The sequence below is a fragment of the Centrocercus urophasianus genome, unplaced genomic scaffold (assembly GCF_019232065.1).
Source record: "Centrocercus urophasianus isolate 14NV4802_14NV808 unplaced genomic scaffold, USGS_Curo_1.0 seq_10, whole genome shotgun sequence".
In the NCBI taxonomy this organism is placed as follows: Eukaryota; Metazoa; Chordata; class Aves; order Galliformes; family Phasianidae; genus Centrocercus; species Centrocercus urophasianus.
In genome coordinates, this window is record NW_024884142.1 from 75,521,103 (window position 1) to 75,546,190 (window position 25,088).

The 25,088-nt window shown below is 36.2% G+C and overlaps 1 long non-coding RNA gene across 2 annotated transcripts in view; it reads left to right on the plus strand.

The window, feature by feature from the left end:
* Positions 1 to 25,088, plus strand: part of LOC122159997 — a 335,999-nt gene that overhangs the window by 92,600 nt on the left and 218,311 nt on the right. For both annotated transcript variants that reach the window (XR_006168727.1, XR_006168728.1), the window contains exons 4-5: positions 21,529 to 21,579; positions 21,821 to 21,994. This is a non-coding gene — a long non-coding RNA (uncharacterized LOC122159997). The remainder of the gene's footprint in view (positions 1 to 21,528; positions 21,580 to 21,820; positions 21,995 to 25,088) is intronic.

Sequence of the window (25,088 nt, forward strand, 5' to 3'; positions counted from 1 at the left end):
GAGCTGCTTCATGTTATGTCAGCTGATAGTGTGTTCTACTGATGTCAAGAGAGGCATGATCTACATTAGTGTGTTGCAATGCCAATTCTTGCATGGATTCACATATTTTGAGGGTTGTATCTGCAACTAGTCTTTTATTTCATTCTGAAATTCCCCTTCAGTTACATGTTATTCGTAATTCAGAAATGAACAAATGGCATCTAAAGTAAACTGACTTTTTGTAACGCTCCTTAAGAGAATATTTAATGATATAACATTCTGTGAAGTATTACATGCATCTAAATCTTGGTCTTTAGCTCTTGGAGAAATTAATATCAATTCTGTGAAAATATTCTGCAAATGTTACCTAAAACTTATGTAATCCAGAAAACTCAGATACTGAAATTAACAGTGATAATAAATTAAATACATAAATAGGTGAAAGAGATCTGTTTACTTTTTTTGAAACCAGTATTTATTTAATTTACATTCTCTGGATTTGTATTTAGTGAAGCTTATTGTTTAGGTCTATATTCTTACTCTCTGATTCTAATCCGTTCATATTTTCTTGTTAAGTGCCATTAATATTTACTTCAATACAGATTTTACTGCTTTTGATGGAGCTGAATAGTACTTTCTTTCTTGAACAGAAAATAAGAATTCTCATGCAGAGAATTACTATTTAGTGAGAGTGAGACATACTGATAGCCTGGGAAGAGCACTTGCCATTTAAAAGAATACTATGAGGTATATATTACATGTTTTAACAGCGGTCCTTTATCTGAAGTTGCATGCAACATTGCTTTTCAGAAAAGTGTATGAGGACAGTGTTCTAGCAAGAGAATATTGGTGATTTCAGGGGAGTATCACCTGCCAATGGAAACTAACAATTTCAAACACTTTGTGAAACTGTTAAACAAAACAGGTTAATCAAATGATAAAGCCCAAGCTATCAGAGTAGGTAGAAGCTATATGCCCAAACAAATTGTCTGCCATGTGGAAATCCCACTTAATCTGTATCAGACTTTCATTCAAGAGCATAGCAATAACCTCATAGCTTTGGACATGCCTAGGCTGAACTCCTGGAACACGATGTATGATGAAGTACAAGAAGGCATTCTGTCTCAGTATGAGAGCTCTCTGCTGATAAATCTCTGCTAACCAAGAAATCATAATGGAGTGGATAAGATTTAAGGTGTTCAGGCCTAAGAGTAGCTATACTAATAAATGAACTGTACCAAGTCATTTAACACTCTGTTCAGCTCAGTACACTGTTCTTCATGGTGTCTAGTAGACATAGAATAGATAAAATTATATGAACAAAACACTATAAAATTATACTTTCTCCCACTCTTATTCCCAGATTCTGGAAATTGTTGGCACAAGGATTTCCTGATAGAAGTAGAATAACTTCATCTTTGAGCTTAATAACTCTTGAAGAATTTTCTTGCTTGAATAAATCTATTTATGCTTTTAACCATTTATACTTTGACCCTTATAATGTCCTGAAGCAATGAGATGTGAAAAGTGTATTTCCTTCAGTTTAGAATTTTTGCTTAGTCATTTCTATTGGGTTCCTTCTAGATCTTGTACTATGCGGAGTGCCAAATTGTTTCCTATTCATTTTTTCCATGCCAACCATCATTTTGCTGCTGGCTTTCCTGTGTCTATTTTCCAGTATTAAGGTCCTGACTCTTCTAATTTGTCCTCAATCTGAAATCTGCTCCGTAACTTTCATTAGCCTCATTTAATTGCTTCTCGTTATAACAGTATGGTGTTACGCTTCTTTCTCTTCCCTCCCCTGCAGTATTTGTTTCCAAACTTTTTCTAATGACATATCGCACTACTTGGATTTTGTTGAACTGACACTTCCAGTGAATTCCAGGATCATGTTTTTAAGAAATGTTAACTTACAGACCAGAATTGTGTGTATCAATACTATTTAGCATTGAGCGCTCTGCAACTCTTAGTTGTAAGTTTTTATTTTCACTACCCCAAATAACTTCGCTCTACATCTTATTTGGATACCTGGAAAGTGTTGAGCTTAGGTGGTTTTTTTTTTAATCTTTCCATCATAACAATTAACCATTTATATCTACTTCTTCTTTCCTGTCTTCTATAGCCTTAGGTTGGATGAACAACTCAGTTAGAATCAGCAACTGGAAAACTTCATGTGCTCTTTGTGTTTTCAGGAATACGAGAATCTGCATTAGTAGCCTTGAATACCGTCAGAAGCAAAAACAACTGAGATATTCAGTAGTGACACTATAGACTGTAAATGGAAAACAGATATGTTTATGTTGTTTACTGTTTTGTGAAGTCCATTCAGAGGTACCAGAAAGTAAAACACAAGTGATTTTCAAGTAGGGATCTTAAGAAAAAAATATAATATTGTTCTCATGAATAGAATAAAAAAACCTGTACCTGCTTTTGTGATACTTGCCTTGCATTAGAGAGAAAGTCAAGTAAGAACAGTACTAGTTGTGGTGCTCATGTGATGCACAGTTGATGGCTGTGATTGTCTACTCTTGGCAGCTAGCAAAGCTTAAAAGGTGACTTGGAAAGACAGTTTTGATTGTCAGAATGAAATTAGGAAAATAATTCATACCTCCTGCTTGCAGCTGCAACTTTTCTTAGTTGTTGTTGGTATTAGATCAAGGAGTAGACAGTGAAATGCAAGAATTGGCTATGCCTGGGAACTCTTTACTTCTTGGGCTACTCAGTCCTTCTTATATTTTATGATCACAGAGTCACTTTATGCAGAAAAAGGTGTTTTGGGGGGAGGTAGTCTCTTGCCTTCAGAAAAGCCCATCCTGCTTTATAAACTGCTATTTGTTCCAACAGACCTCTGAAAGACAATCTAGAAGCAAGCTACAGCTTGACTTAACTGTCACATGAGGCTACAGATGGCTTGTGGGCTGAAATCCCTTGTAATGGATGATAACATGGAGCATTGCTTCATTATTAAGTGCTTAATTTGCTCACAGGATAATTTTAGCATGATAGTTTGAACGAATCACTTTAAATGTTTTCATTTTTCCTTTACCAAAGTAAATTTTTCAGCATTTGGATTTTTTTTTCTTCAAGGTCAATGATGAGTGAATGACCTGTGAGGGGAAAATGCGTATCTTCAGGTCACTAGCTTTCAGATGAAGCCATCTGCTTCAAATTGGTGGAAAAAAATGGCAGTCTCCTGCTGAAAATTAATAAATTGATTCAGACATGCTCCGGAAATTGTACTGTACAACAGGGAATAATTTATTTATGACCTCATCTGGAGATCACCTTCTGCCTCAAGTCACAAAGGCTATAGAAAGATACTGGCAAAAGACACTAGAGAATAGTATCCATAGAAAAACCTGCCATTGGATGGACCAAGTGACCTATGAAGTGATCTATTTTAGCTCTAATTTTTTAGTCTCTGTGATTTATAGCCATTATAATCTCTTTCTATCCAGTGTCATTGTGAATGCACAACTTATTCCGGTGTGTGTCTTATCTTCATTTTAAATTTCTGAAATCTCTTTGCTTTAATCTTGTGAAGTAAGTCAATGAAAGGATGGGTCAGGGTTTTCCTTCAATTTACCAGTCTATTAGGTGCTTTCGTGTCCCCTGTTACACTTGTACTTGAGTCTCAAACCATCTCTAGGGTACATTGTTGCTTTCAGCATTTCATCTGTGAGGATGAAAGGTCATGCTGGATGCTCATGACACTGTACAAAGCTCAGCTTGTGATTTATGAGCTCCAACATAAACCTTTGGCCACATGCCCCTCTTGTTATTTGCAGATCTAATAAGACTAGTAGAAAAGTTCAAGACAGAGAAAGGAAACTGGTTTTGTTTATACATTTGAAACTCTTGCAGAAAAGGAACTACTACATATACATATTCTTTTCAGTGTGTCTGTGCACGCCTTGGGTTGTCATCTCTTGCGGAAGGGAAATAGATATAACATAGCTACGTTATCCATTGCATCTGTGGAAATGTGTGTATGGCTACTGATAATTAGTAGAATATATGGTAAATCCTCTTTTGCTTTCTGTTGGTTGAGTTGGAATGGTGAGTAAGCATGGTGCTTTAAATCAGAGCTATGTTTTGACCAGAGTTGTGCCAGTCCTACTGTCACATTTTTTTCAAAACAGTCCAGAATAAAGAGATAAAATATTAGTGAATATTTGCATTTTAGCACTGACGTAATGCTTCGCCTACTACATCTGATGCAGTATTTAAAGACAAGAGAAAGCAGTCCTTAGGCCAAATAGTTTAATTTAAGTAGACAAGAAGAACACAGAGGATATGATCAATTCAATCTGTCAAGGCGGGTTGACAAGAACACAGCCTGCAGAAGAAATGACTGTAGTTGTGCCCTGTTCAACACCAGCCACTAGATGAAAAGCAGAGGCTTGTATATAGGTCAGCTGCACTAGGTCCTTTCTCATCCTGATCCTTTTCCACCTAGATATTCCTCTCAATTATTTTGCAGTGGAATTAGTTTCTCCAGCATCGAGCAGATTTTGTCAGTAATGGAAATAAACCCCAGAAATTAAAATACATCCAGAAAAAGACAGGCACTGTGTGCAGAAGTAAGTGACAGCAGAATCATCCAGGCTTGAATTACAACTTTGCTTGGCAGCAAAAATAAGGGAGTGGAGCATCAATCAAGATACAAAGAACCGTGCCCCTTGGATGTGAGACTCCTGGCAGGACTAGAGCCAGACAAAGATAGGCAGACAAGCCTTTCTCCTGCTAATGCATTTTTGTTGAATAAAGCCTGTATCTGTGGGCTAATGGCTTGAAATTGCTTAGAGATTTAATAAAAGCTCTGAGGAAAAAGAGAAAATAATAGTCATTTAGATAAATGATAGGACTCTAGCGAGTACAAAGGCATTTAATACAAATGTATTGCCATCACTGGTGGCATGTATACTCTGCCGTAATTAGACATTTTCTACTAAGGCATCACAAAGTCAGCTGTTTGGTCCCCTGTGTGTGCCTCTGTTCTTCAAGTCTTTGTTGCTTGTGTTTGTCGTAAGGCACAAAAGGTTGATTTTAATATAAAAATATGAAAATATGTAAACATACACACAAGAAAATGGTGTGTGTGTATGGGGGGAGGGGCAAGGGGAGCAGATTGGCAATGAGCTGATTATAGACTGCTAATAATAAAAGCATAATTGTTAAATTACTGCCAAATGCACCAGATACAGCTACTCATGAGACACCTGTTTTACTGTGGTGTGAAGCAGCTTCATCCAGACAAAATACAATTGAAGTGTGGACAGATCCCAATAGTAGCATTGGGAGAACACAAATTACGGAGATTTGGTACTAGACAAATATGGAATGAGCCATGTCTTCTTTACCAACAGTGTAGTTGCAGATGTTCACTGCAGGCTGGAGATTTCCTGCTGTGCTTCCCAATTCCGCTAGTTAACCCTGAGTTCACGTGGAAACAATGCCCTCTTTCAGAGAGGGAGGTTTTGAAATTGCAGTGACTCATACAGAGATTTGGAGGCTTGATGCATATAGCATTTAGTACATTTTGGCCTGGATGTAAAACTAATCAGATTTATACTATGTGAGTATTTATCTCTGCTTAACTCTGAGTAACAGTATTGATATGAGCAATGTCTTAATGCATAAACATTACATATGCTCTTAAATACTTAAAGGTTATACAGGTAGATAGCAGCTACTAGTCACTGCATATGGAGAGCTGTAAATAATATGGCTGAGTTTTAATATATAACAGAGTAACTGGAGAGTAAAACACTGAGTTCCTGAGTATGCCATTCTCATCCTTTGAAGCCACTGATCTCATATCAATCTTAGAATAAACAGAAGAGCGGAAGACTTGGTGAAGGAATGTCAGACAAAGGCAGAAATAGTTTCAGAAAATTCCTTTTATAAGAAATGTGTTTTTTGTTGTTGTTGTTGTTGTTTTTTGTTTTTTGTTTTTTTTTTTTTGTCTCAAAATATATGCACAGCATTATTCTCTCTTCTATGCCCCAAAATATGTCAGTACTGTTTGCATTGATTTTACAGTGGAAACCTTCCAGCTGCTAATATCTAAACATGTCTTTTGGTTCCTTGTCAGCTAGCCCTGAAATCTCCAGGTGCCTATAATTTCTGTAATTTCCACCATGCACACCACTCTTCAGGCCTTTATGCCCATGTTTATGGTTTCATAACATGCTTGGGCATCCTTGGCCTACCATAGTTTCTGGGACTGACTTTGTGAATGTGCTTTGAGCATGCTGAAGAAATCAACGTGTGACATTCAGGTAAATATACCTCTTCAGACAATTTCATCCCTAACAGGGATTTTAATGCAGAGGTCCAGAAACTTGTTGTATAGGGTATTCTCAGTTTCAGTGCTCCCAGTCTTTCCTCTTCACAGTTTCTTCTCTTCCTGTAAAGCAGGAAATATTTGGGAAATATTGCCACAGGCATGATAATAACATTAACATCTCTAATTGTCCCTCCTTGTGGCACTAGCTCAGATTGCCCGTCTGGTAGATTGAATGGATGGGTCTGTAGGGGTTCACTTTCCTGTAGACAAGATCTAACTCGGCTCTGAAAATGGGAAGTATTTATAAGTTAGATCCCCTCCCTAAACATAGTTTAAGAACCTTTTGTAATCAGCAAGGAAAGCAGGAAAGGATGCAGACACCTCCTCTTTGCAGGAGCCTAGGGACAGGTAGAACAAATCAAAGAAATGATGCTTGTAACAAAATTTCTTCACACTGGGTTTTAGGAGGATATTTAATGTGTAGAAAATCCCTAGTCTGTGTTTGAAAAGTTATGTTCTGATGTTTGTTTAATAACTTTTGCCTGTGGCTTTAGATTCCTTAGGTAAAAAAATAGGTTTGTTTTTTGAAGATTTTAAAAGATAACTGCTGGCTGCCTCAGGTGAGAATTAACCCACACTATACTCTTACCAAGGGTACTGCAAAATCAAAGAAACATGAGAAACAAACTCTTTCACTTCATTTATAGACTAGGATCATAGGATCATCTGTGACAAAAAGAAATATGACTGTTTACTGTGGACAATAAAAAGCTTCAAGGGAAAGCTTGCATAGAGATCCTTTAGGATACAACTTTATCCATATATTTATTCAGTGCGTTCTCCCAAAGAACCATGTCCCTGTTTTCAAATCTCTCCTTTTTTGCTGTATTATGCCATGTTTCTGCCCATAGCAGTATCTACAGAAAATGGTAGGGAATGAGAACTTGAGGTTTTCCTTTTAACAACCTCATAGATGTATTATCAATGCTGAAGTTCCCTTTGGTTCCACAAAAAAAAAAAAAAAAAAAAGATAACTGATTTTAATTTCTATGAAACTGTCTCAACTCATCCTTCTTTTGTGTAGCAGCTATGTGGATGAGGAGAGACAAGAGTTGGGATTCTGTTCAGTCTCAGTGTAGACATGTAAGAAGCAATTCCAGGCTTTCTCACTTTGTACCTGGAGCTGGTGCTTCCTGGCGGGGTCGGAATCCATCCCCTGCTTTTTAAAGCTGTTCAAATGTGAAAAAAATTGTGGAGATGGCAAAATAGCAAACAGTGAAACAGATAGCTGGTATCTGTACATGTTATTTGTTACTTAGTAAGGGGAAAAAAGCATGAGAAGGCTCTGCTTTTCTGCTCATTAATTTCTCCGCTGCCACTTTGTGTCATGGATTTCAAATGGCAAAACCTTTCATCAGAGAGCTTTGGGTTGTGTTCCCCACTGACTGCTGATCTAATTGCCTTCCAGCCCTGGCCACAGGAGAAGCAGCTTAGTATGAAGACCCAAGTGCTGAAACAGCAAGAAGTTAACAATGACAGACATGCTGTTGAAAACTGGAACTCTCTAAGAGCCCTGAGTTCAGTTTGACTTTGCTTCTCAGGTGCAGCCTTCCTCCCAGACAACACGTTTGTCTTTATCTGGACAAAGAATCTTTTCCCCGTATGACAAAAATGACATGCACCTCAACATATCTTATTAAGGACATCTTCAAGTCCAAGAAGGCTTGCCTTTGTTAAGAGAGGTTGCTGTGGTGCTGCATTAAGTGTCTGGAAATAAGAATTGGTGAAGATATATTGTAGCTAAAAGAGATGAGATCTCACATGGTTCATCATTACTTCTTGTCAGCAAGTCAGCTTGGGGCTGCAGAATGAAGGAGAAGCTTCAGCCTTAGAAGCTGAGAGCTGCTAATGATAAATTGCAATCTGCCATGTGCTTCTTGTACAAGATAGACAGTTGTAGCAACAAAAGGCAAAGAAAAGCTAGAAAAACTGCAGCAGATGTTTGTGCCGTGCACTGGGGTGGGCATAGAAGGAGTCATGACAACACACGCTACTGCTTAAGCATATCACAACAGTGTCTTCTACAGTAGAACTGGGATTTGTTGAGGTACAGCCAGTGCAGGCAGCAAAAGGAACAAAGCAGTGAGGTCACATGCGAGCCTGGTCCATTTCTACCAGTAACATCTGGAGTGCATAGCAGAGAACCCCTCTAACCTGAAAGAGAAGCAGGAACAACGGAATACCTCCAGACAATGAAAAATGTAGGTCTGGGCCCAAATGTTTTTAAAAATGGATGCCTTGTGCAGCAGAATTTATGGGTGAGTCTCAAAACAGCAGTCTTTTATTGTAATGAAACAATTTGGTTAGTCTTACTCAGCATCTATATTTTTAATCTTGCAGTTCATGTTTTTAAAATTGGTGGTGGGGCAATGTTGGTCAACAGTGAGAACCAAATTTCTTATTTTTCACATTCTTAAATGTTCTGGAAAATTCCTGCTGAAGATTTATGAGGCTTTAACTGAAGTTCCAATTTTTAGTTTGTTTTTATAAAAATTCTGATTGTCACCAAAAATAATAGTGAATTTTTTAGAGCTGAAAAATTAACTGTGAAAGTAAGCAAAAGTGCTGGGTGGGTATTGAACACAGAGATGAGATCTGAAGAACATGAAAATGATTTTGAACAAATGAAGGAAAATGCCGTGGCAGAAAACAGAGATGTAGTCCTACAGCTGTCAGATCTTCAAGGGAGAGGAGAAAAATGCAGTGACAGAAATGTAGCGAAGAATTGCCATCTTAGTTAAAACAAAAACCATAGTTTTAAAGTAGTCTGTAATGATAATATTTTTATGATGCTAAGAGCAGCTGAACAGTGGATAACAAAACAGTTTTAAATTGAATTAAATGGGAGTCTTCCAAAACAAGTCACAAGTCTTGCATGAGAATTCCTCTAGATGCAATTCAAAATTCATTGTGAGAACTTCAATTTTGTCACAATTTTATTTCTTGGTAAGAAAAGCAATGAAACAGCTCCTTGACTGCTTGCCTACAATTTTCTTGATCCACGTCTTTAACAGGACCTAAGTACATTCATCTTCCTTTCCTGCAAGTAAGTGATAAAGGACGTATGGAGATATGTAAGTGGCGGAAATAAGGAACTAAGGTACTGCAATAGAAGCCTAATAAGTTCCTCCTACTTTTACTTTCTTCCTGAAAAACAAGTAAACAAATAATTTTTCTCTGTCTAATTTTATAAAATCCTAACCTTTGAAAAATATGTACTTGTTTGTTAGCTTTCCATCTTAATTTATGAAGCTTCCCACCCTCCCAAAAGCACTCTCTGAATCTACTCACCTTTAATTATAGGTTGCCTTGGTCAAATGATTGATAATGACAGGATGTGAGAGGTGGATGCTATTGCTTTGGCTGCCTTGCATTTAAGAAGTCTGATGCCATTAAGTGTTTAAATAAGAACCAGTAGTGTTCAAAGCTGTCTCTAGATGCTCTTTTTGTATCAATTTTGTACCAGATTAGAGTCTGGAGAAATAAGAACAGTAGAAATATTAATTGATAGAACAGCCTAAAGAAAAGTTATTTGCTTTTCTTATGGAAATTTTTAAACCTGGAGAAACCATAGACCCATTTTCCAGTCCATTAACCAGAAGAGAGGTAAATGAGAGAATCGAAGGTTGGAGCTCCATGAAAATGTGCAAAAGTTGAACACTCGCTGCTCAAATATCATATAGTAGTAACTACTTGATGTCTTGTGGATTTGTTACTTATCTCAGACATCCCCAGGATTCATTCAGATAGCAGTTTGCAATATGCCAGAATGTTACAGGCTAAGATGATTAGAAAATATGATTGTGTTTTCTCTTCTTGTCAAAATTACTGAGGATAAATTGTTCTTTTAAGAGGAGAACAAAAATTCATGATGATCCGAAGGAATACTGTGATACTTTATGAGTTACATAGTTTTTGTTGTTACAATAACTGTGACCGCTATGCTTAATAGTTCTCAAATCTGAACTTCAACAAAACAACAGGATCAGAGTCTTGGCTCTGTATTCAGTGAAGGACTGATAATAGTTCAACAATTATAATAAATTCTAATGCCTTCCGAATGATGACTTTTCTCCATGGGGAAAATTCTTCAGAAAATTTTGCATTGACTTTATGTAAAATAATTATAAATACTGATGATAACGATGTGGAATATAGCTAGCCAGAATAAAAGGGGAATATCTGTGAAGTTGAAAAGGTAAGAGGAATATCTTAGTCCAGGGCTCAAGCCTTCAGTCTTTGTGAACTCTAATGCACATTCAAAAACTCATACGGATGATGGAGTTCAATTGTTTAGTTGTTCCTTTTATTATTAATATTTAATTAGTAAAACATGACAATGGAAAGGAGGCAAATAAAGAAACAATTGTGTGATTATATAAAAAGATTAGTATTCAGAGCATCTGGCTTCTTGTCCAGGTTTGCAGTGAATGTGCAGTTTAAATACAGGCAAATCATTTCTCCCAGAACTGATAGGTCAAGAAGAGTTCAGAGAGTTGCTCTGAGTTTTAAGAAATTACTTTTTACAAAGAATATCAGTGCCATGAATGAGAGTTTATATCAGAAAGATATGATAACTGTTATTAGAGCTACAACAGTATTCTTTCATATTGATAATCAGACTTACTGTACAGATAGAAGCAATATTAAGAAATGCTGAGCATTAGTCACAGCACATTCTTCTGAATTCTCCACAAATTCCAGGATTGAAAGTAACAGTGAAGAAAACGGAGAAAAACTGCCACAAAAAACTGCCCTTAGGTGTGGGGAGAGCAGACTTCAGGCTGCTTGAGAAGCTCCGAGAACTATGTAGCTCAGTAAACTGCTTTTGAATGCAGTGGGATCCATCAGTGCTGGCCACTTCTTCAGAGCCATCTCTAGTATGCAGGAATGAATAATTGGAAGTCAATAATGCAGGGCAAAAGTTCAGCTTGGTTGAGCAGGGATCTTCTAAAGTTTATGGAAAAAAAAGCGTATGGCCTTGGAAGGGAGGTTAGGTAAGATGGGAGGGCTATAGATATGCTGTTTGCCATTGTAAGGAGAAATTTTGTGCAGCTAAGGCCCAACATTGAAGCTGGTTGGTACTGTGAGGGATAAGAAAAAGGCAAAAGTAGAATCAGAGGTATCATTTCTTCATTTTTTTTGTTGAGGTTGGTCACCTCCTAAATAGAGGTGTAAATAAAGCAAAGATGTTTCATGATGCCTTTGTCTCTTTCTTTAATATCAGTGATGGGCTGCAGGACACCTGGGGCTCTGAATTGTAGGATTATGACTATAGGAACAGTAACATCACAGCTGACTCTGAACCCATTCAATATTTTCTGCTCCAACTAAAAGCACATAATTCTATGTGGTCCAATGGGAGTCATCCGAGAGAACTCAAAGATCTGGCTGATGTTATGAAATTTCTCTGAATTATTTTTAACAGACTTGGTTTACTGGCAACAGACCAACTAGTTTAAGGTTCCTGTGCTTCTTAAACTCACACTGAAGGGCCTTTGGGTCCTGCAAATAAAGAGAACTCTTAAATTGTTTCATTTTAAATTTTTAAATGTTTTAATTTCTTGAAGTATTGAAATATTAGCAATGAAGCAATGGATAAGTCAGCACAGCCCTGTTCTTCATGTAGAAAACAACAAATTATGCGCAATTTTTTTTCCAGATAGATCGTCATAAAATCATCATAGAAGGACCTGGTTTGAAAAGGGCCACAATGATCATTTAGTTTCAACCCCCCTGTGGGCAGGGTTGCCAACCACTAGACCAGGCTGCCCAGAGCGACATCCAGTCTGGCCTTGAATTCCTCCAAGGATAGGGCATCCACAGCCTCTCTGGTCAACCTGTTCGAGTGCATCACCACCCTCTGAGTGATGATATATTCTAATTAAATATTTCCTCTCCTGAGCCTTTGCTCTTTCTCGTAGCTGAGAATGGCAATTAATACTGTAAATATTATTGGAACTCAGGACAAGTTTATTTAGTCACCTGGCAAACTAAGATTTTTATTTATTTTTTTATTTTTAATGAATATTTGTCTAAAGCTTAACAGATAAAACATTTTCTCAGTGTTCTGCTGCATGTTTTGCCTTTCCCACAACTGACAGTTACTAGTTAAAATGATATATTTTGTTCTGAGTATTCTGTCTTTTGAATTTAGGTTTGTGATTTTATTTAGGCTTCTGAAGGTGTCTTAAGCAAGTTTCATAGCACCTCATCTTTAATTTCCTGTCTGAGAGTGAGGCTGAACAAATGATTTTTTTGTGTTTTTTTTTTTTTCTTTTAACATTTTCCCTTAGAGATAATAAAACAATAAGAGTAGGAGGAAGAAAAGTTTTCATTAAATATATTTTGTAGAAAATCTTGACCCTTTGTTATATAATCAGAAATATAGATTTCAGAAGCTATTCAAAGGAATTTCACTAAGCCCTGCAATTTTTAACTAGGAAGTTTGAGATTAAAATTGGCTGATTGTTTCAATCCTTACTATTTATCAAAAATTGTTGATTTTCATTCATGTTTTGAATTAATCAACTATCTGAACTGTGCATGTCATGATGCAACAATCTTTATTGATATGACAGTGATCTTTAGATATAAAACTTATTAAACATCTTCTGTGGGTGGAGAGTCTGATTCATGGAGGAATATGGAATTTGAAGTAAAACGTAAGTCATTCATTTTCAGTTCTAATTTTCTTAGCTTTTGAATGCTGTAGAATTTGTAGCTGGAAAAAAAACAAAAGCAGGGCTTTCAGCTTTCTACTTCAATTTCCATTTTAATAAACTCTGGATCTCTAGGCTCTTTGTCTGCTTGCCATGTAAAAAAGAACTACAAGTACACAGTAACTGATCTCTGAGAAGGAGTATCAGGAATGATGTATTTTGTCAGAAAGACCAGACTACGCTGTACAAAATGTGCCTTGATTTTATGCAGTTAGTTCACTTGCTGGTTCATACTAAGGCCCTACTTTCCCAGACCTCTGTTTCATTCATGTTAGTTTGAGCCTGGGAAATGAAGCTAAGCCTGAGTTGAGGGACAGATGTGTTCCCTGGTATTTTCCGTTTTCTCTCAGCTGTCTTTTTTGAGAGACAAGGTGGAGCAAGATATAGTTCTTTTTTCAATCTAAACAATTGCATTTCTTTTAGGGTGGATTTGTACACTTGTCTTGTTTTGAGCTGAGGTACGTGGTGACATCTGCTTAGATACAAGGCTTCCATGAAAACATACCACCTCCATTCAACACATCCCTTCCTCCTCCCACCCCCCTTCCACATTCCACTTCTTTACACCATGGTTTATTGCTGAACATCATCATATAGTATGGAATATCCCTTTGGCCATTTGGGGTCAGCTGACCTGTATGTGTCTCCTCCCAGTTTCTAGTGCATCTATAGCCTCTAAATGAAAAAGCAGTAGGAGAAATATGAAAGTCCTCAACTCTGCAAGAAGACATAAAGAGACTTTCTCCCATATTTGTTATTTATCTGTCTTCATGTTAATAACGTGTTCACAACAGACTACTAAAGAATTGAATGTGTATTGTATCTCCCTATCTCCTTTTCTCAGTATGTTTTTTCACCTGTTTCTTAAAATTATTTTTCTTAATATAATTTAGCTTAGTACTGAAATTCATTTTTACCCTGCTTTTCCTAAGAAAACAGCCATTTCAACAGCTTCTAGTGGGACTGAATATTTTGAAATATACTCCCTAAAAATTATACTTCTAATAATTTCTGGAATTTTGCCATCAGCTACAGTCATTGAGAGTACCTGAGAATGTTAAAGTAATTATCTCTTGCTAATATAAAAAGATTAATTTAATCACATTCAGTTATAGCTGGCTTTAAGCATACAGACGTGTATCTCTTTTAAGGAGAGAGACAGAAATCAGTGGCTTTTATTAAAAAATTTTCTCAGGATGTCAAAATTTTCTTTTGAAAACTGAAAGTGATAAATAAGCATTTTGCCTATCTTCTATTCATTTTAATGTTTCTACATTTTTCATCTTTTTTTATTTTTTATTTTTTAATAGCACTCTCCTAAATGAATAATTCTATGCCCTGTGTCACTTTTTTCTTTCATTTTTGTCTTTGAGCTGTGCTGGGAGAGGACTTCTACTTGTAAGCAGACCTATCATGAGAAGTAATAACAAATCAAACATATTTATGGTGATGCAGAGGTCTTTAGTCACAATACAATCTTTCTCAGAACCTTTGAACTAAATAACCCTAACTCAGGAAAGGTACACCAGACTATTAAATGGTTACAGTTGTGGGAGGAACTTAGAAACTTTTTTTATCAGAAAAATAAGCAGATTCCTGGAACTGTTTGCTTTTTGTGTACCAAATTTAGACAGAACTATATAATGTGGCCCTTGACTGACAATGGCAGTATATCACCTCTTGGAAAGCATTTGTTTCTTAAGACAAGTTCTGCACTTGTACACTTATGTGTGTTTGCTTTTCTTTTTTTGCCTTAGCGAACTTCCGTGTCCAAAGTTTAGTGGGGCTCATCAGAGTTTATCAAGAACAAGTGATGTCAGATTGCTTGAGAAACTGGATCTTCCATCTGGATCTGTACATTTTAATGTAAAAAAATGCTAAAATAATAAGATTAAAGCCTTAAACTTCAATCTCAAAAAGAAATAAACTTCAGATCCATTTTAGAGAGAAAAGCTGTGGCTGAATTTCTGCAGCAGCAGTAGTTTACTTATAAATCTCATTCTAACATGTCACAGGGAGTGTTATTCTGCAGTTTTAGTTGAGCACCAGATCTCATGGAACATGGCTACTTACCAATTCAAATCACTCCTCCCTACTTCTTACAGCATCTTTTCTTTTTTTCAGAGATCTTGCAACCCTTCAAAATGAAATCTAAGGAGAGAACAGCTGGGAGTTGTGCTCCAGCATGATAGTGAATAAAGCCATCCTTCACCTAATATTGAATACAAAATTGGCAAGTTCTTAATATTCATCCAGGAAAATGTTCCCGCAGTCAGCCCCTATTATATCCAGGAAGCCCTTAGCGTTTTGCTGCCATTGACATGGTGTGTACAGTGCAACAAATGAGATCTGATTTACAGACAGCTGGAGTGGGGGGCCAGGTGGGTTGTATTCAAGGATAACAAACCACTTCAATGTAATGGAACCAGTGTAGATGGCAGCAAAGAAGAGCTACTTGCTTTCCATAGTCTTGAGTACCCATTGACAGTATATATGATGCCTTCGCCAATTGTCCTTCTGACTCCTGAACAGAAATTCTGGCAGAAGTGTAGCTAAGCTCTGTGTCACTGTTCCAAAAAATACAGCTTTGGTTTCAAAGTAAAATGTGGGCTTTGATATAGTTTGCCACCACTGATAAACTAATGCTGCATTGGAGGCTTCTGATTGTAACTCTGTAATGGAATCATTTGCAGTATAGTTGTTTATTAACTATTTAACACTATAGTTCTTCCAAATCCTGAAATTTTATGATGGTTATCTTGGTATTAGAAGTTCACTTTAAAGCTGCAGACTTACATGAATAGAGAAAAAGATCTGTCAAAATGGAGGTTGAGAAGCAGAAAGAAGACCCAGTTGTCATGGAAATTGAATGTATCTGAAGATTGTCAGGGTGGTTCGAAATCTAGAGAGGAATGAACTGTTCTTTGTAAACCATGCACACAGCTAATTATTCTATGAGGAGCGCGAAGTGTTAAACAAATTGTTTCTGATTGAGTGCTCAATGCTATGGAAAAGAGAGAAACCAGGAGAATCCAGTACCAAAGATTTTACAGTCTGAAATCTGAACTTGGAAAATCTCAAGAACAAAGAAAGATAGGAATTAAATTCCTTCTGTGGGAAGATAGTTTATTGTGTTTTTATATCTTGTTCTGAGTAACTTTTATTTCACAAGAAGAAAAAAATGCTGAAGGTTTTCTGAGTTAGAGTATGAGTTGCAGTGACTATCCTCTGGAAGACTGTCTCGACACAAAAAAAATGAAAACTCCTATCCAATTAAGATATAAATTTTTGTCACTTTTTAAACATAGTGCAAAGATAATAGAAAGAAAAAATTCTTTTAGTTCCACAGCTAAATTTTTGGAAAGACAAGGGTTATGATGTGAATAAGCAAACAAAGTTCAGAAATCTCTGTAATTCCTTTGATGTCGATAATCAGCTGCAGATATTTCCTGAGATATCTTCTCTCTCCAGATGTTAGCACAGCTGGAAATGCTCTAAGACCAGTTTTCTTTGTAGCAGTTTTACAGATAGTGCCACAGAATTTAGAGACAAAAAGAAAATTAAAGGAAAGATCTTTGGGAACACAATCAAAGATTCAGTCCACAATGTTTGACAGGTAAAACTTACTTTGTCAGCATTGCCTCTTGCGCCTGCACACTCTCTTATTAAATTCTATCGATAATACCCTTAATTTCTTCTAGCCAATTTCAAACATCTTTGTAATGGATGCTATATCAACACCTTTCAGTAATGCAGTCTGTGAGTTGACACTATGCAATTATTGCTTTTGTTCCTTCCCTCCCCCCAAAAAAGAGAGAAACTGATCAAAATTTTGAATTCTGTAATCCTAAATTCTAAGGATCAGAATACTTCTCCCACTCTACAGTATGAAATATTCATATGTTTTTGGAAATTCCTCTTGATGGCTCACAGTTCCCATACAGAATCATGGCTACAGCTAAAATTTGCTGAAAAAAATTTCAAGCAATACTTCACAGGCTGTATACATTAAGGATAGTTTGAATTTCTGGGTTAGGGGACAGGACATGTAACATGATTAACAAGGATGAATAACTTTGCCAAGAAAAGGAGAAAGTACTATAACAATCTTCCCAAGAAGGGGAGGAAGCTGAAACATATGGTATGGATTCCAGTAAAAATACATGTACTTTGGTTTATATCACATCTATATGAATAAAATTTAGGAATATAATTATAAATTATTTCTAAAACAGTTGGCCAGGTCATGAGTTAGTCTTACCAAGAAGAAGAGGATTAAATGTCTTCTATAAAGATTATCATCTAGTGTAAAATTTTACACATGATTTTGCATATTCGATGTATGATACGATGGATTAATATGAGTAACAATAAAAGGCCTGACTAGTTATTTTTCCTATTTTGTTTTGTTTTTGTATTTATTTTTTATTTCACTTAGAATGAACTATGAAACAGATTACTTTCAGGGTTTTTTGTTTTTGTTTTTGGTTGTTTTTTTTTTTTTTAAGTAGGCTTTCCTTCCCGATAAATTCTCCAAATGCAATAATGCTGTTTTCTGTGAAAGAAGAATGTTGCTCTTTAAAAAGTAAATGGCTTCCAGATAAGTTTTGTGACACATTTCATCATAGCATTTCCATCGATTTTAAATGTTGCAATAGCTCTTTCAGCTTTTAGAAACTTGGCAACACTGCATTAGAGTAACTTGAGAATATTGCCAATTCAGAAAGGGAGCACAGAATGATGCTTTCATGAATTTGTGGTGCCTGAATTTGTGAAACTCTGAAGTGTGTCTTTTTTTCTCCTCCTCCCTCCGGTCCCTTTGTGTTGTGGAGCCTCTTAGGAAGTTCAGTCTTGTTTTTTCTCATTGTAGATTTTATAATTCCCTTTTTTGCTTAACATCTATATTAAAAATCCCTTAAAATTCTTTGTAATCTCTATCTATATCCTTACAGTTATATACATGCATTACATATATTTATTTAAACTACTTTGTAGACTTCACAATATTATCAAAAAAATATGAGTTGGGAAAGTTGGGAAAGCTGAACTTATTTTTTATGGATGTTAACACATCACAAACTGTTCTTTTAAGAATGAAGAGAGAAACCACTGCCTCATCTTGACTCTGGTAATCTTTTGGAAACCAACTGTGATCTCTTTCCCTTCCATGTTTTTCTTTGATTGTTTCTGATGGAGATTATGAAATATTTCCTGAATCAGTGAGAGTAATCTAATGCCGCAAACCTTATGACCTTATGTCGTATCATTTTCCACACGTGGCTACTCCATACTTCAGTTTGTTACTGGGGAACATAGCAGTGAAGTTCTGTTAAGTTAAACTACTTATTTGACATTGGTGAAAGAAATAAGACTTTTTGCAAGGTAAATTCTATTCTGAAAAAACTATTCTGATAGAGAAGAAAAATAATTTTCTTCTCTATCTTCAATCCACATGTTGCCAGAGTGATGTTCAACAGGCTTGGCTGTAAAGATTATAGAAATCCCTTAGCTCTAAAAACTGTAGAAACCCCTTACAGTTCAAATTCTTTTTGTCATCTGAGAGTAGTTTTCTGAGATATAATATAATCACCCCTAGGGATTGGAAATTGTCCCCAGAAAAAACAAAAACAAAAATAGTTACACAAATTGTTTCAATTTTCAGAATAGGATTTGACTGTGGTTTCAGTAAATAATATCTTTTACACATCTGGTGTGCCAAATGTCCATGTCTTTTTCAACAGAATGACATTTTCCTGAGCTTTAAGATCTTATACTGCTCTTTCTTATGAAGAAAAATACTTCTGGTGACCCTTTTTATGGTAGAAGACCAGTTACTCTGTTCCTATGTTATGTAGATGCGTAATTTTCTTTCTGACTTTTATAGTAGAATAGAATATAACATTATTGTTACTATCCGTAACGAGTCTGAAAGTGTGATAGGCAACCAAGAAAAGCATGGAAAATGACAGATTTTTTGAGAGAGCAAAAGGTCTGATTGAATGACAGATCAGCCACAACCTTCACCAAAATTCAGCAAGCACCTCCTGCTGTTTGTTCTTTCATGTTTGATTCTGATTCCATCTAGTAATTGTTTGACATTTGTCTGGCTGTACAAACATTGCCTTTTTTGGCATTTCAAGATAGAGTTATAAATTAGGAGAAGCAGTGTGTGAGGAGTCAAGTATGAAGAAGATTTAAGAATTTTCATGGGTATCTTTTTTACGTGGAAGGTGTATGTGGACCTCTAAGAAAAGCCTTTTGTGTCAGTAGTGCATTTGTTCAAAATTAGTCAAATACAATAGTATGGTATTCCTTATATCCTGTCATAGTTATTATATCTAGGTGTTTAAATTAGCACTAATTTGCCTGTGAGAGGGGATAATAGTTCTGAGTTAGCTGCTTTAGTAATAGTTTAAAGAATCTCATTGGCTTCAGTAATGGCAGATAACCCTAAATTGGCTGAGTAGCTTAGTACATTGTTGTGAACATTTGAATATTCTTTCTGATAGGCACACTGGGTAGTATTTTGAGCATCTAGACCTGAACTAATTTCCCTAAGTTGCTTCCCTTATGATGATGGCTCCACTTTTGAACTTGGTCATTTTACTTTATGGACTAGAAGTATTTTAGGGCAGTGTGAAAGTTTAGGTGCCCAAATTTCAGGCACAAGTATTAAAGTACATGAATGCAGAACTAGTCTGATCAGGGGCAAACAACGTAATGTAGAATTTAGTTTAGTTTGTAGAACAAAAGGTGGACAAGAGTTAAGTTTTAAACACTTTAAACAGTTTAGTTTTTAACACCACTGGTTTTCCCTGTCTTCCCTTAAACACATTTATTCAACATTGCTCATCTAAAATTGCTGTTAAGAAGCTGTAGATGTGTAAGTATAATGGCTACAGAAATTATTTGGAATTTTTGTAAGTATAATCAGTGACATCTTTGGAGCATGGAATTTGAGAAAAACATGCATGCCAATTACATTGCCTTGCCTTTGCCAGTATCTTTTTCTTCAGGATTTCAGGTAGTAGGATGTAGCACCAATGTTGTTACGTGTAAAATACTCCTTTCCTTGCACTCATCTATAGCAGAAGGTCTACATATGCTGTATAAATTCTTCCAGTGGAAGTTATCTGTGAAAGTTTTTAATAACACATCTGTCTCATCTTAAGAGATTTTTTTCTGATTTTCTTTAGAACTATTTTTTAATTCACACAGAAATCTCTAATTAATTTGATGGATTTGTATCCCAAGAGATAAATTCCGCAAGAATCAGTGATAGTAAGGCAATAGGATCTGTCAGTCCAGTACCTGAGTGATATTAATCTCTACTTAACTCCACAAAAGAAGTGAAAGTGGAGACTCTTTCCTTAAATCAACAGAATCATCTTTATTCCTTTGTAAAGCTCTGTTTGAAAATTTGGCTTGTGAGGATCTAGTTCCATTGCTGTATCTTGATTTTTCAGTTCTCAGATAAATTTCAGTGAAAGACTGAAATAAAAGAAATTTAGAATGATGCAGAATCTCAGTTCTACTCCATAAGCACTACTGGGCAATTTTAACAAGTGTTTAAGATGTTGTGGGTGCATTTTCATCTATTATTCATGTTGATTGTATGACTTTAAAAGTGGATGAGATGTGCTATTTCCAGTACTTATTTAAGTGAATCTCTTGTATTTCCCAGTTTCTCTATCTATTGCTAGTGAGAAACCCTGAAATGCTGAGATTGATATCCTATTCCTACTAGTGATGACAGGAGGTCAGATAGGAATGAAGAGTGGCTTGAAAATTTGCAGAAAGACACAAGTCTGTTTTGCCATGTTTGGAAAGCGTTGATTGAAAGAAATCCAAATATGGAAAGAAAGATTTATTTATTTATTTATTTATCTATTTATTCTGAAGTTGATATACAGTTTTCCAGTGCTTGCAAATGTAAGAAACTCTTCTTGCTCTTCTTTCTGAGTCAGCTGTGAGGGCAGACTCCAGAGAGATGGAAGAGGTCAGAAACTGCCATATTATGGATTTTTTATATGACTTAACTCAGTTAATACTTAGTAATTGAAATATCTTGGGGATTTTCTTTCATAACATTTACCTGGCCATATTTTATAGCTGCATTCTCTGTTCTACAGTTGTCTGTACACATTAGAAAGAATTCAACAACCACTTCATTCTACCTCTTCAATTTTCCTCAGAATTTTCAATTTTTCTGATTATGTTTAGATTCCTGGCTTGCATTGTTTAAATAATAATTTTGTTATTACCCATGTCAAAAATACTATTTTCAGCAACAGGGTGTATGATTCATGTTAGTGGAATCATTTGAGATCCTTTTGTGAATCTTTGGAATTGTAATAAGAAAAAAATTATGAAAATGTTAAGTCTAAGTTTCTTCCTCAATAATTCTTGTAATTTGTGTTGGTCATGTAATCTTTTAGATAGACTACCACTAATATATCATCTTGTCACTTTTAGGAATCAGGCAAGCAGGATCATGGGCTGCAGACACATTGAGGAGCAGCTGAGGTGAGATCTCATGTGGAAGCATCGCTTAGTTTGAGTCACCTGGGTAGTGAGTGAGCACATGCAGGATGGCTTTTGTTCACAGAAGACAGATTAGATATTGAGATTAGTCACAAATGACTGAAAAATGGTGTTCGCTGTCATTTCTGAAGGCTTCCCATACCCTGCTTTGACCGCAGCTGCTAGTGAGCCAGGCTCACTCAGGCCCACATCCTGACCTGATGTGGGTTTGTCTTGATTCCAGAGAGGTACCTGGAGCTGGGGCTGTCCTTGTGTTCCCCGTCAGCCTGGGCAACCCCTGAGATCCTGGCACCTCTGGTCCTGGGGAGATGCCAGCCTGCACAGTGCCATGACAGATCAACAGCAAAGAGACTGCTCAGAATTGTACATGGGGTGACAAAAAACACAGTGGAATAAGGTAAGAAAACCACATCGAAATGCACTGCTCTATAAACAATGTTTATAAAATAGAATGTTTCTGAAACAGTTTTATGTGTCTGACCCTGTAAAGATATTCACAAAATAGTGCTTTGGGCTTGCTGTCATTTTGAGATCTGCTTTGTTCCCTCTATAATATCAGTTCTCTTACTTTCAGAATGTACAACCTTTTAACGAGCAATGCTAACTCTAACTGCAGGATTACGATACAAAGTTTTTCACAGGCAGTTTGTTAGATTACCATTTCAACTGTGCAGTATTTGCTCACAAAGACACAGGGGAATATCTGCAAAGCTTTGTTTGCATTATAGAATTATTGATGAAAAATGAATTTTGTTCTTTGTCAAGGCACAGTAATCACACTGAGAAAAAATGTGTTTTTTTGTTTGTTTGTTTTTTTGTTTGTTTTTTTTATAGTTTGGCCAATATTTTTTTGCCAAAAAAGTGTTATTTTAGTTGCAAAAGGCTAGAAAAGCTTCACAGAGTGATCACAGAGGTAGATATGACAAAACCTGTTTTCAGCCTGTGTGACAGCATCTGGCTTTGCATGTTGATTAGGTGCTTCTTCTGGCCAAGTGATAATGACAATGAGCAGTCCCAGGTCTGTCCAAGCAGGAAATGTGTGCCCTAACTGCAGCGTCCTACATTGCCATGGCACATTATGCTGTTTGGGCTGTCCAGCCAGGAAGAGGAAATAATGTGGCTTCTTGATGAGCTGCAAATCCTATCAGCAAATATGTGATGAACTGCTGAGAGTTTTTTGTAATGAGTCAATATGAAGCATTTTTTGCCAGTTGAGATCTGCCTGCATAATTTAATAGCCATTTGTCTAAGTACTGGCTAGCACAAAGATCGGGCCCAGATGACATGACAGTAAAGTTAAATACATATATAATCCCTTAAAATTGTAATAAACATATCCATGAAATTGTTTGTCCACAGACTTCAGGCTGCCAAATCCATAAGATAGGAAGAAAAAAAGGAAAAGGGTCAATTAATTAATCTTATAAATAGCTTGACCAACACTATTTCTAATGACCGCTCCTGATTTAATTGATATTACAGAAAGACAATGTGATAAGATTGTCATATGAAACATGAAAGATGAACATTGTAGATCCACTTATCTGGCTTTTTAACCAGTGTGAAAAGCTGCAAGTAAACCAAAATAGTGTTACAATATGAATGGTAGGGATTATTGTTTTGAATGGTAACTATTGGCATGGTTACCTTCCCTTAAGAGGAGAAACAAAGATACCTGAATGCTCTGAGTCAGAAAAGTGTATGTACTGTATGTGACACGTCTAAGGGGTTAGATAGACTCACCTTGCTTTGTCTTTATAAAGCATAGCTGAGCATCAGTAATAAATTCATACACAATTTTGAAACAGGTTTTTCTTGAAATGCCATGGACAATTTGAACAATTTTCTCTTCAAATGGCAAGAGAAGTTTTGAAGGATCAAAAGGGTTAATTAATTAATCCTCTCTATGTGACATGTTTGAAGTAAGGGACTCAGGAATGCTTTTCCACTCAGGTCAAAGTGTTGGCCCTGGCAGCATCTGGTTCCAGTACTCTGTGTGTGAAAGAATCACAGAAGAGGCAGTTCTTTAAAAGTTCTCCCTATTTTCTGCTTTTATTTTTGGTGTCAGCTGTAGTAGAATTACTTTACAGTGAAGAACTGCAATGATGTCAGTGTTAGAATAAGACATCTTGAAAAGCTGGTGCAATAAACATAGTAATAGTGATAGTACATATTGCCATTGAATCAACATTGGTAATAAGCTCGTGACAGGTAATAAGGAAGTTGAGTTCATGAGAGGGTGAGTGGATCGTACTAAATCTGAGGAACAGAATCAAAGTACAACTGGTCATAAAACTTCAGGAGTAGCAGCTATCAGTTTCACTAGGAGTGTTTGTCCAAATAATTCAACAAAGATTTCCCTTTAAAACCAACTTAATTAATGTACCAAAATTTTAGGAAGAATTTCCCTTTTGAAAAAACCTTTTGTCCTCTCCATGTGACTGAAAATGTCTGTGAGAAGCACTGAGGATGTGAAATCTCTGGTGCAAATGAAGTAGCACACTGTTAAACATGGCTATTAAGATATTTTCTTGGGAGTTGTTTTTGATTCATGTGGAATAGATTAAAAGTCTGTTTCAAATCCCACAAGATTTCCCATGGAGTATAATTATACATGAAACAGAATAAGGAATGCAGTCCAACAATTACTTTAATTAGATGGTGGTTACTGAAGCTGTCAGTGTGCCTAGTCTCACAAAAAACTAAGAACGGAGAGTTAGGTAATGGAATTGTTGATAAATGTTTGAACTGCAGAGGAATTAATTATCTGTGTAAATAAACACTGGACTAGAAACACTGTAATCAGCTGACGGGGTCTTGCCCTTCATCATCACTGGTGGCATAATACCTATCTTAAAGACCAATTTGCTATCTTATAAAGCAACCCTCAAGGGTCAGCCTTGCTCCCTCTGAGTAATTCAGCCCTCTGCACTTTTTCTTGGACCTGAAACTCGAAGTAATAAAACTTGGCATGAGCATCAATGTAAGAATGGCATCAGTAGCACCTGAGATCCTCTTTTCTTATACTTTCATTTTGTCAATGAGATTAATGTGAATGCTTCTGAAAGCAAAAGAAGGGGGGAAGATATTAATTCTCCTCGATCGCGTAATGATAATTATACTATACTGTAGAGTCTCTCTTCTTACTCTGTAGATTCTGACACCATCTTCTGCCAGAAAAGATTATGTGGGAGGGACCAGCATTTTGTTTTGGACTGGAAATTTTTATGTTTCCATGTACATGACTATACCTGTGTTTTTGGAGTGGTAAACAGAGAAGATGATAAAATATAAGATCAGAGTTTTGTATCTGGGGTCTTTTGCAAACACTAGCTCTTTAGAACAGAGCATCTTGAGTAATTTGTGTATCCAGGTTCTGTTTTGAACCATTCTAAGTCAGAAAGGATAGAAATTCTTCTGGCTTATGATGAAGTTGGATCTGTCCTGCCCATATGCTTCGTTAGTGCCTTAGCAGCACTTTAATGAATAGT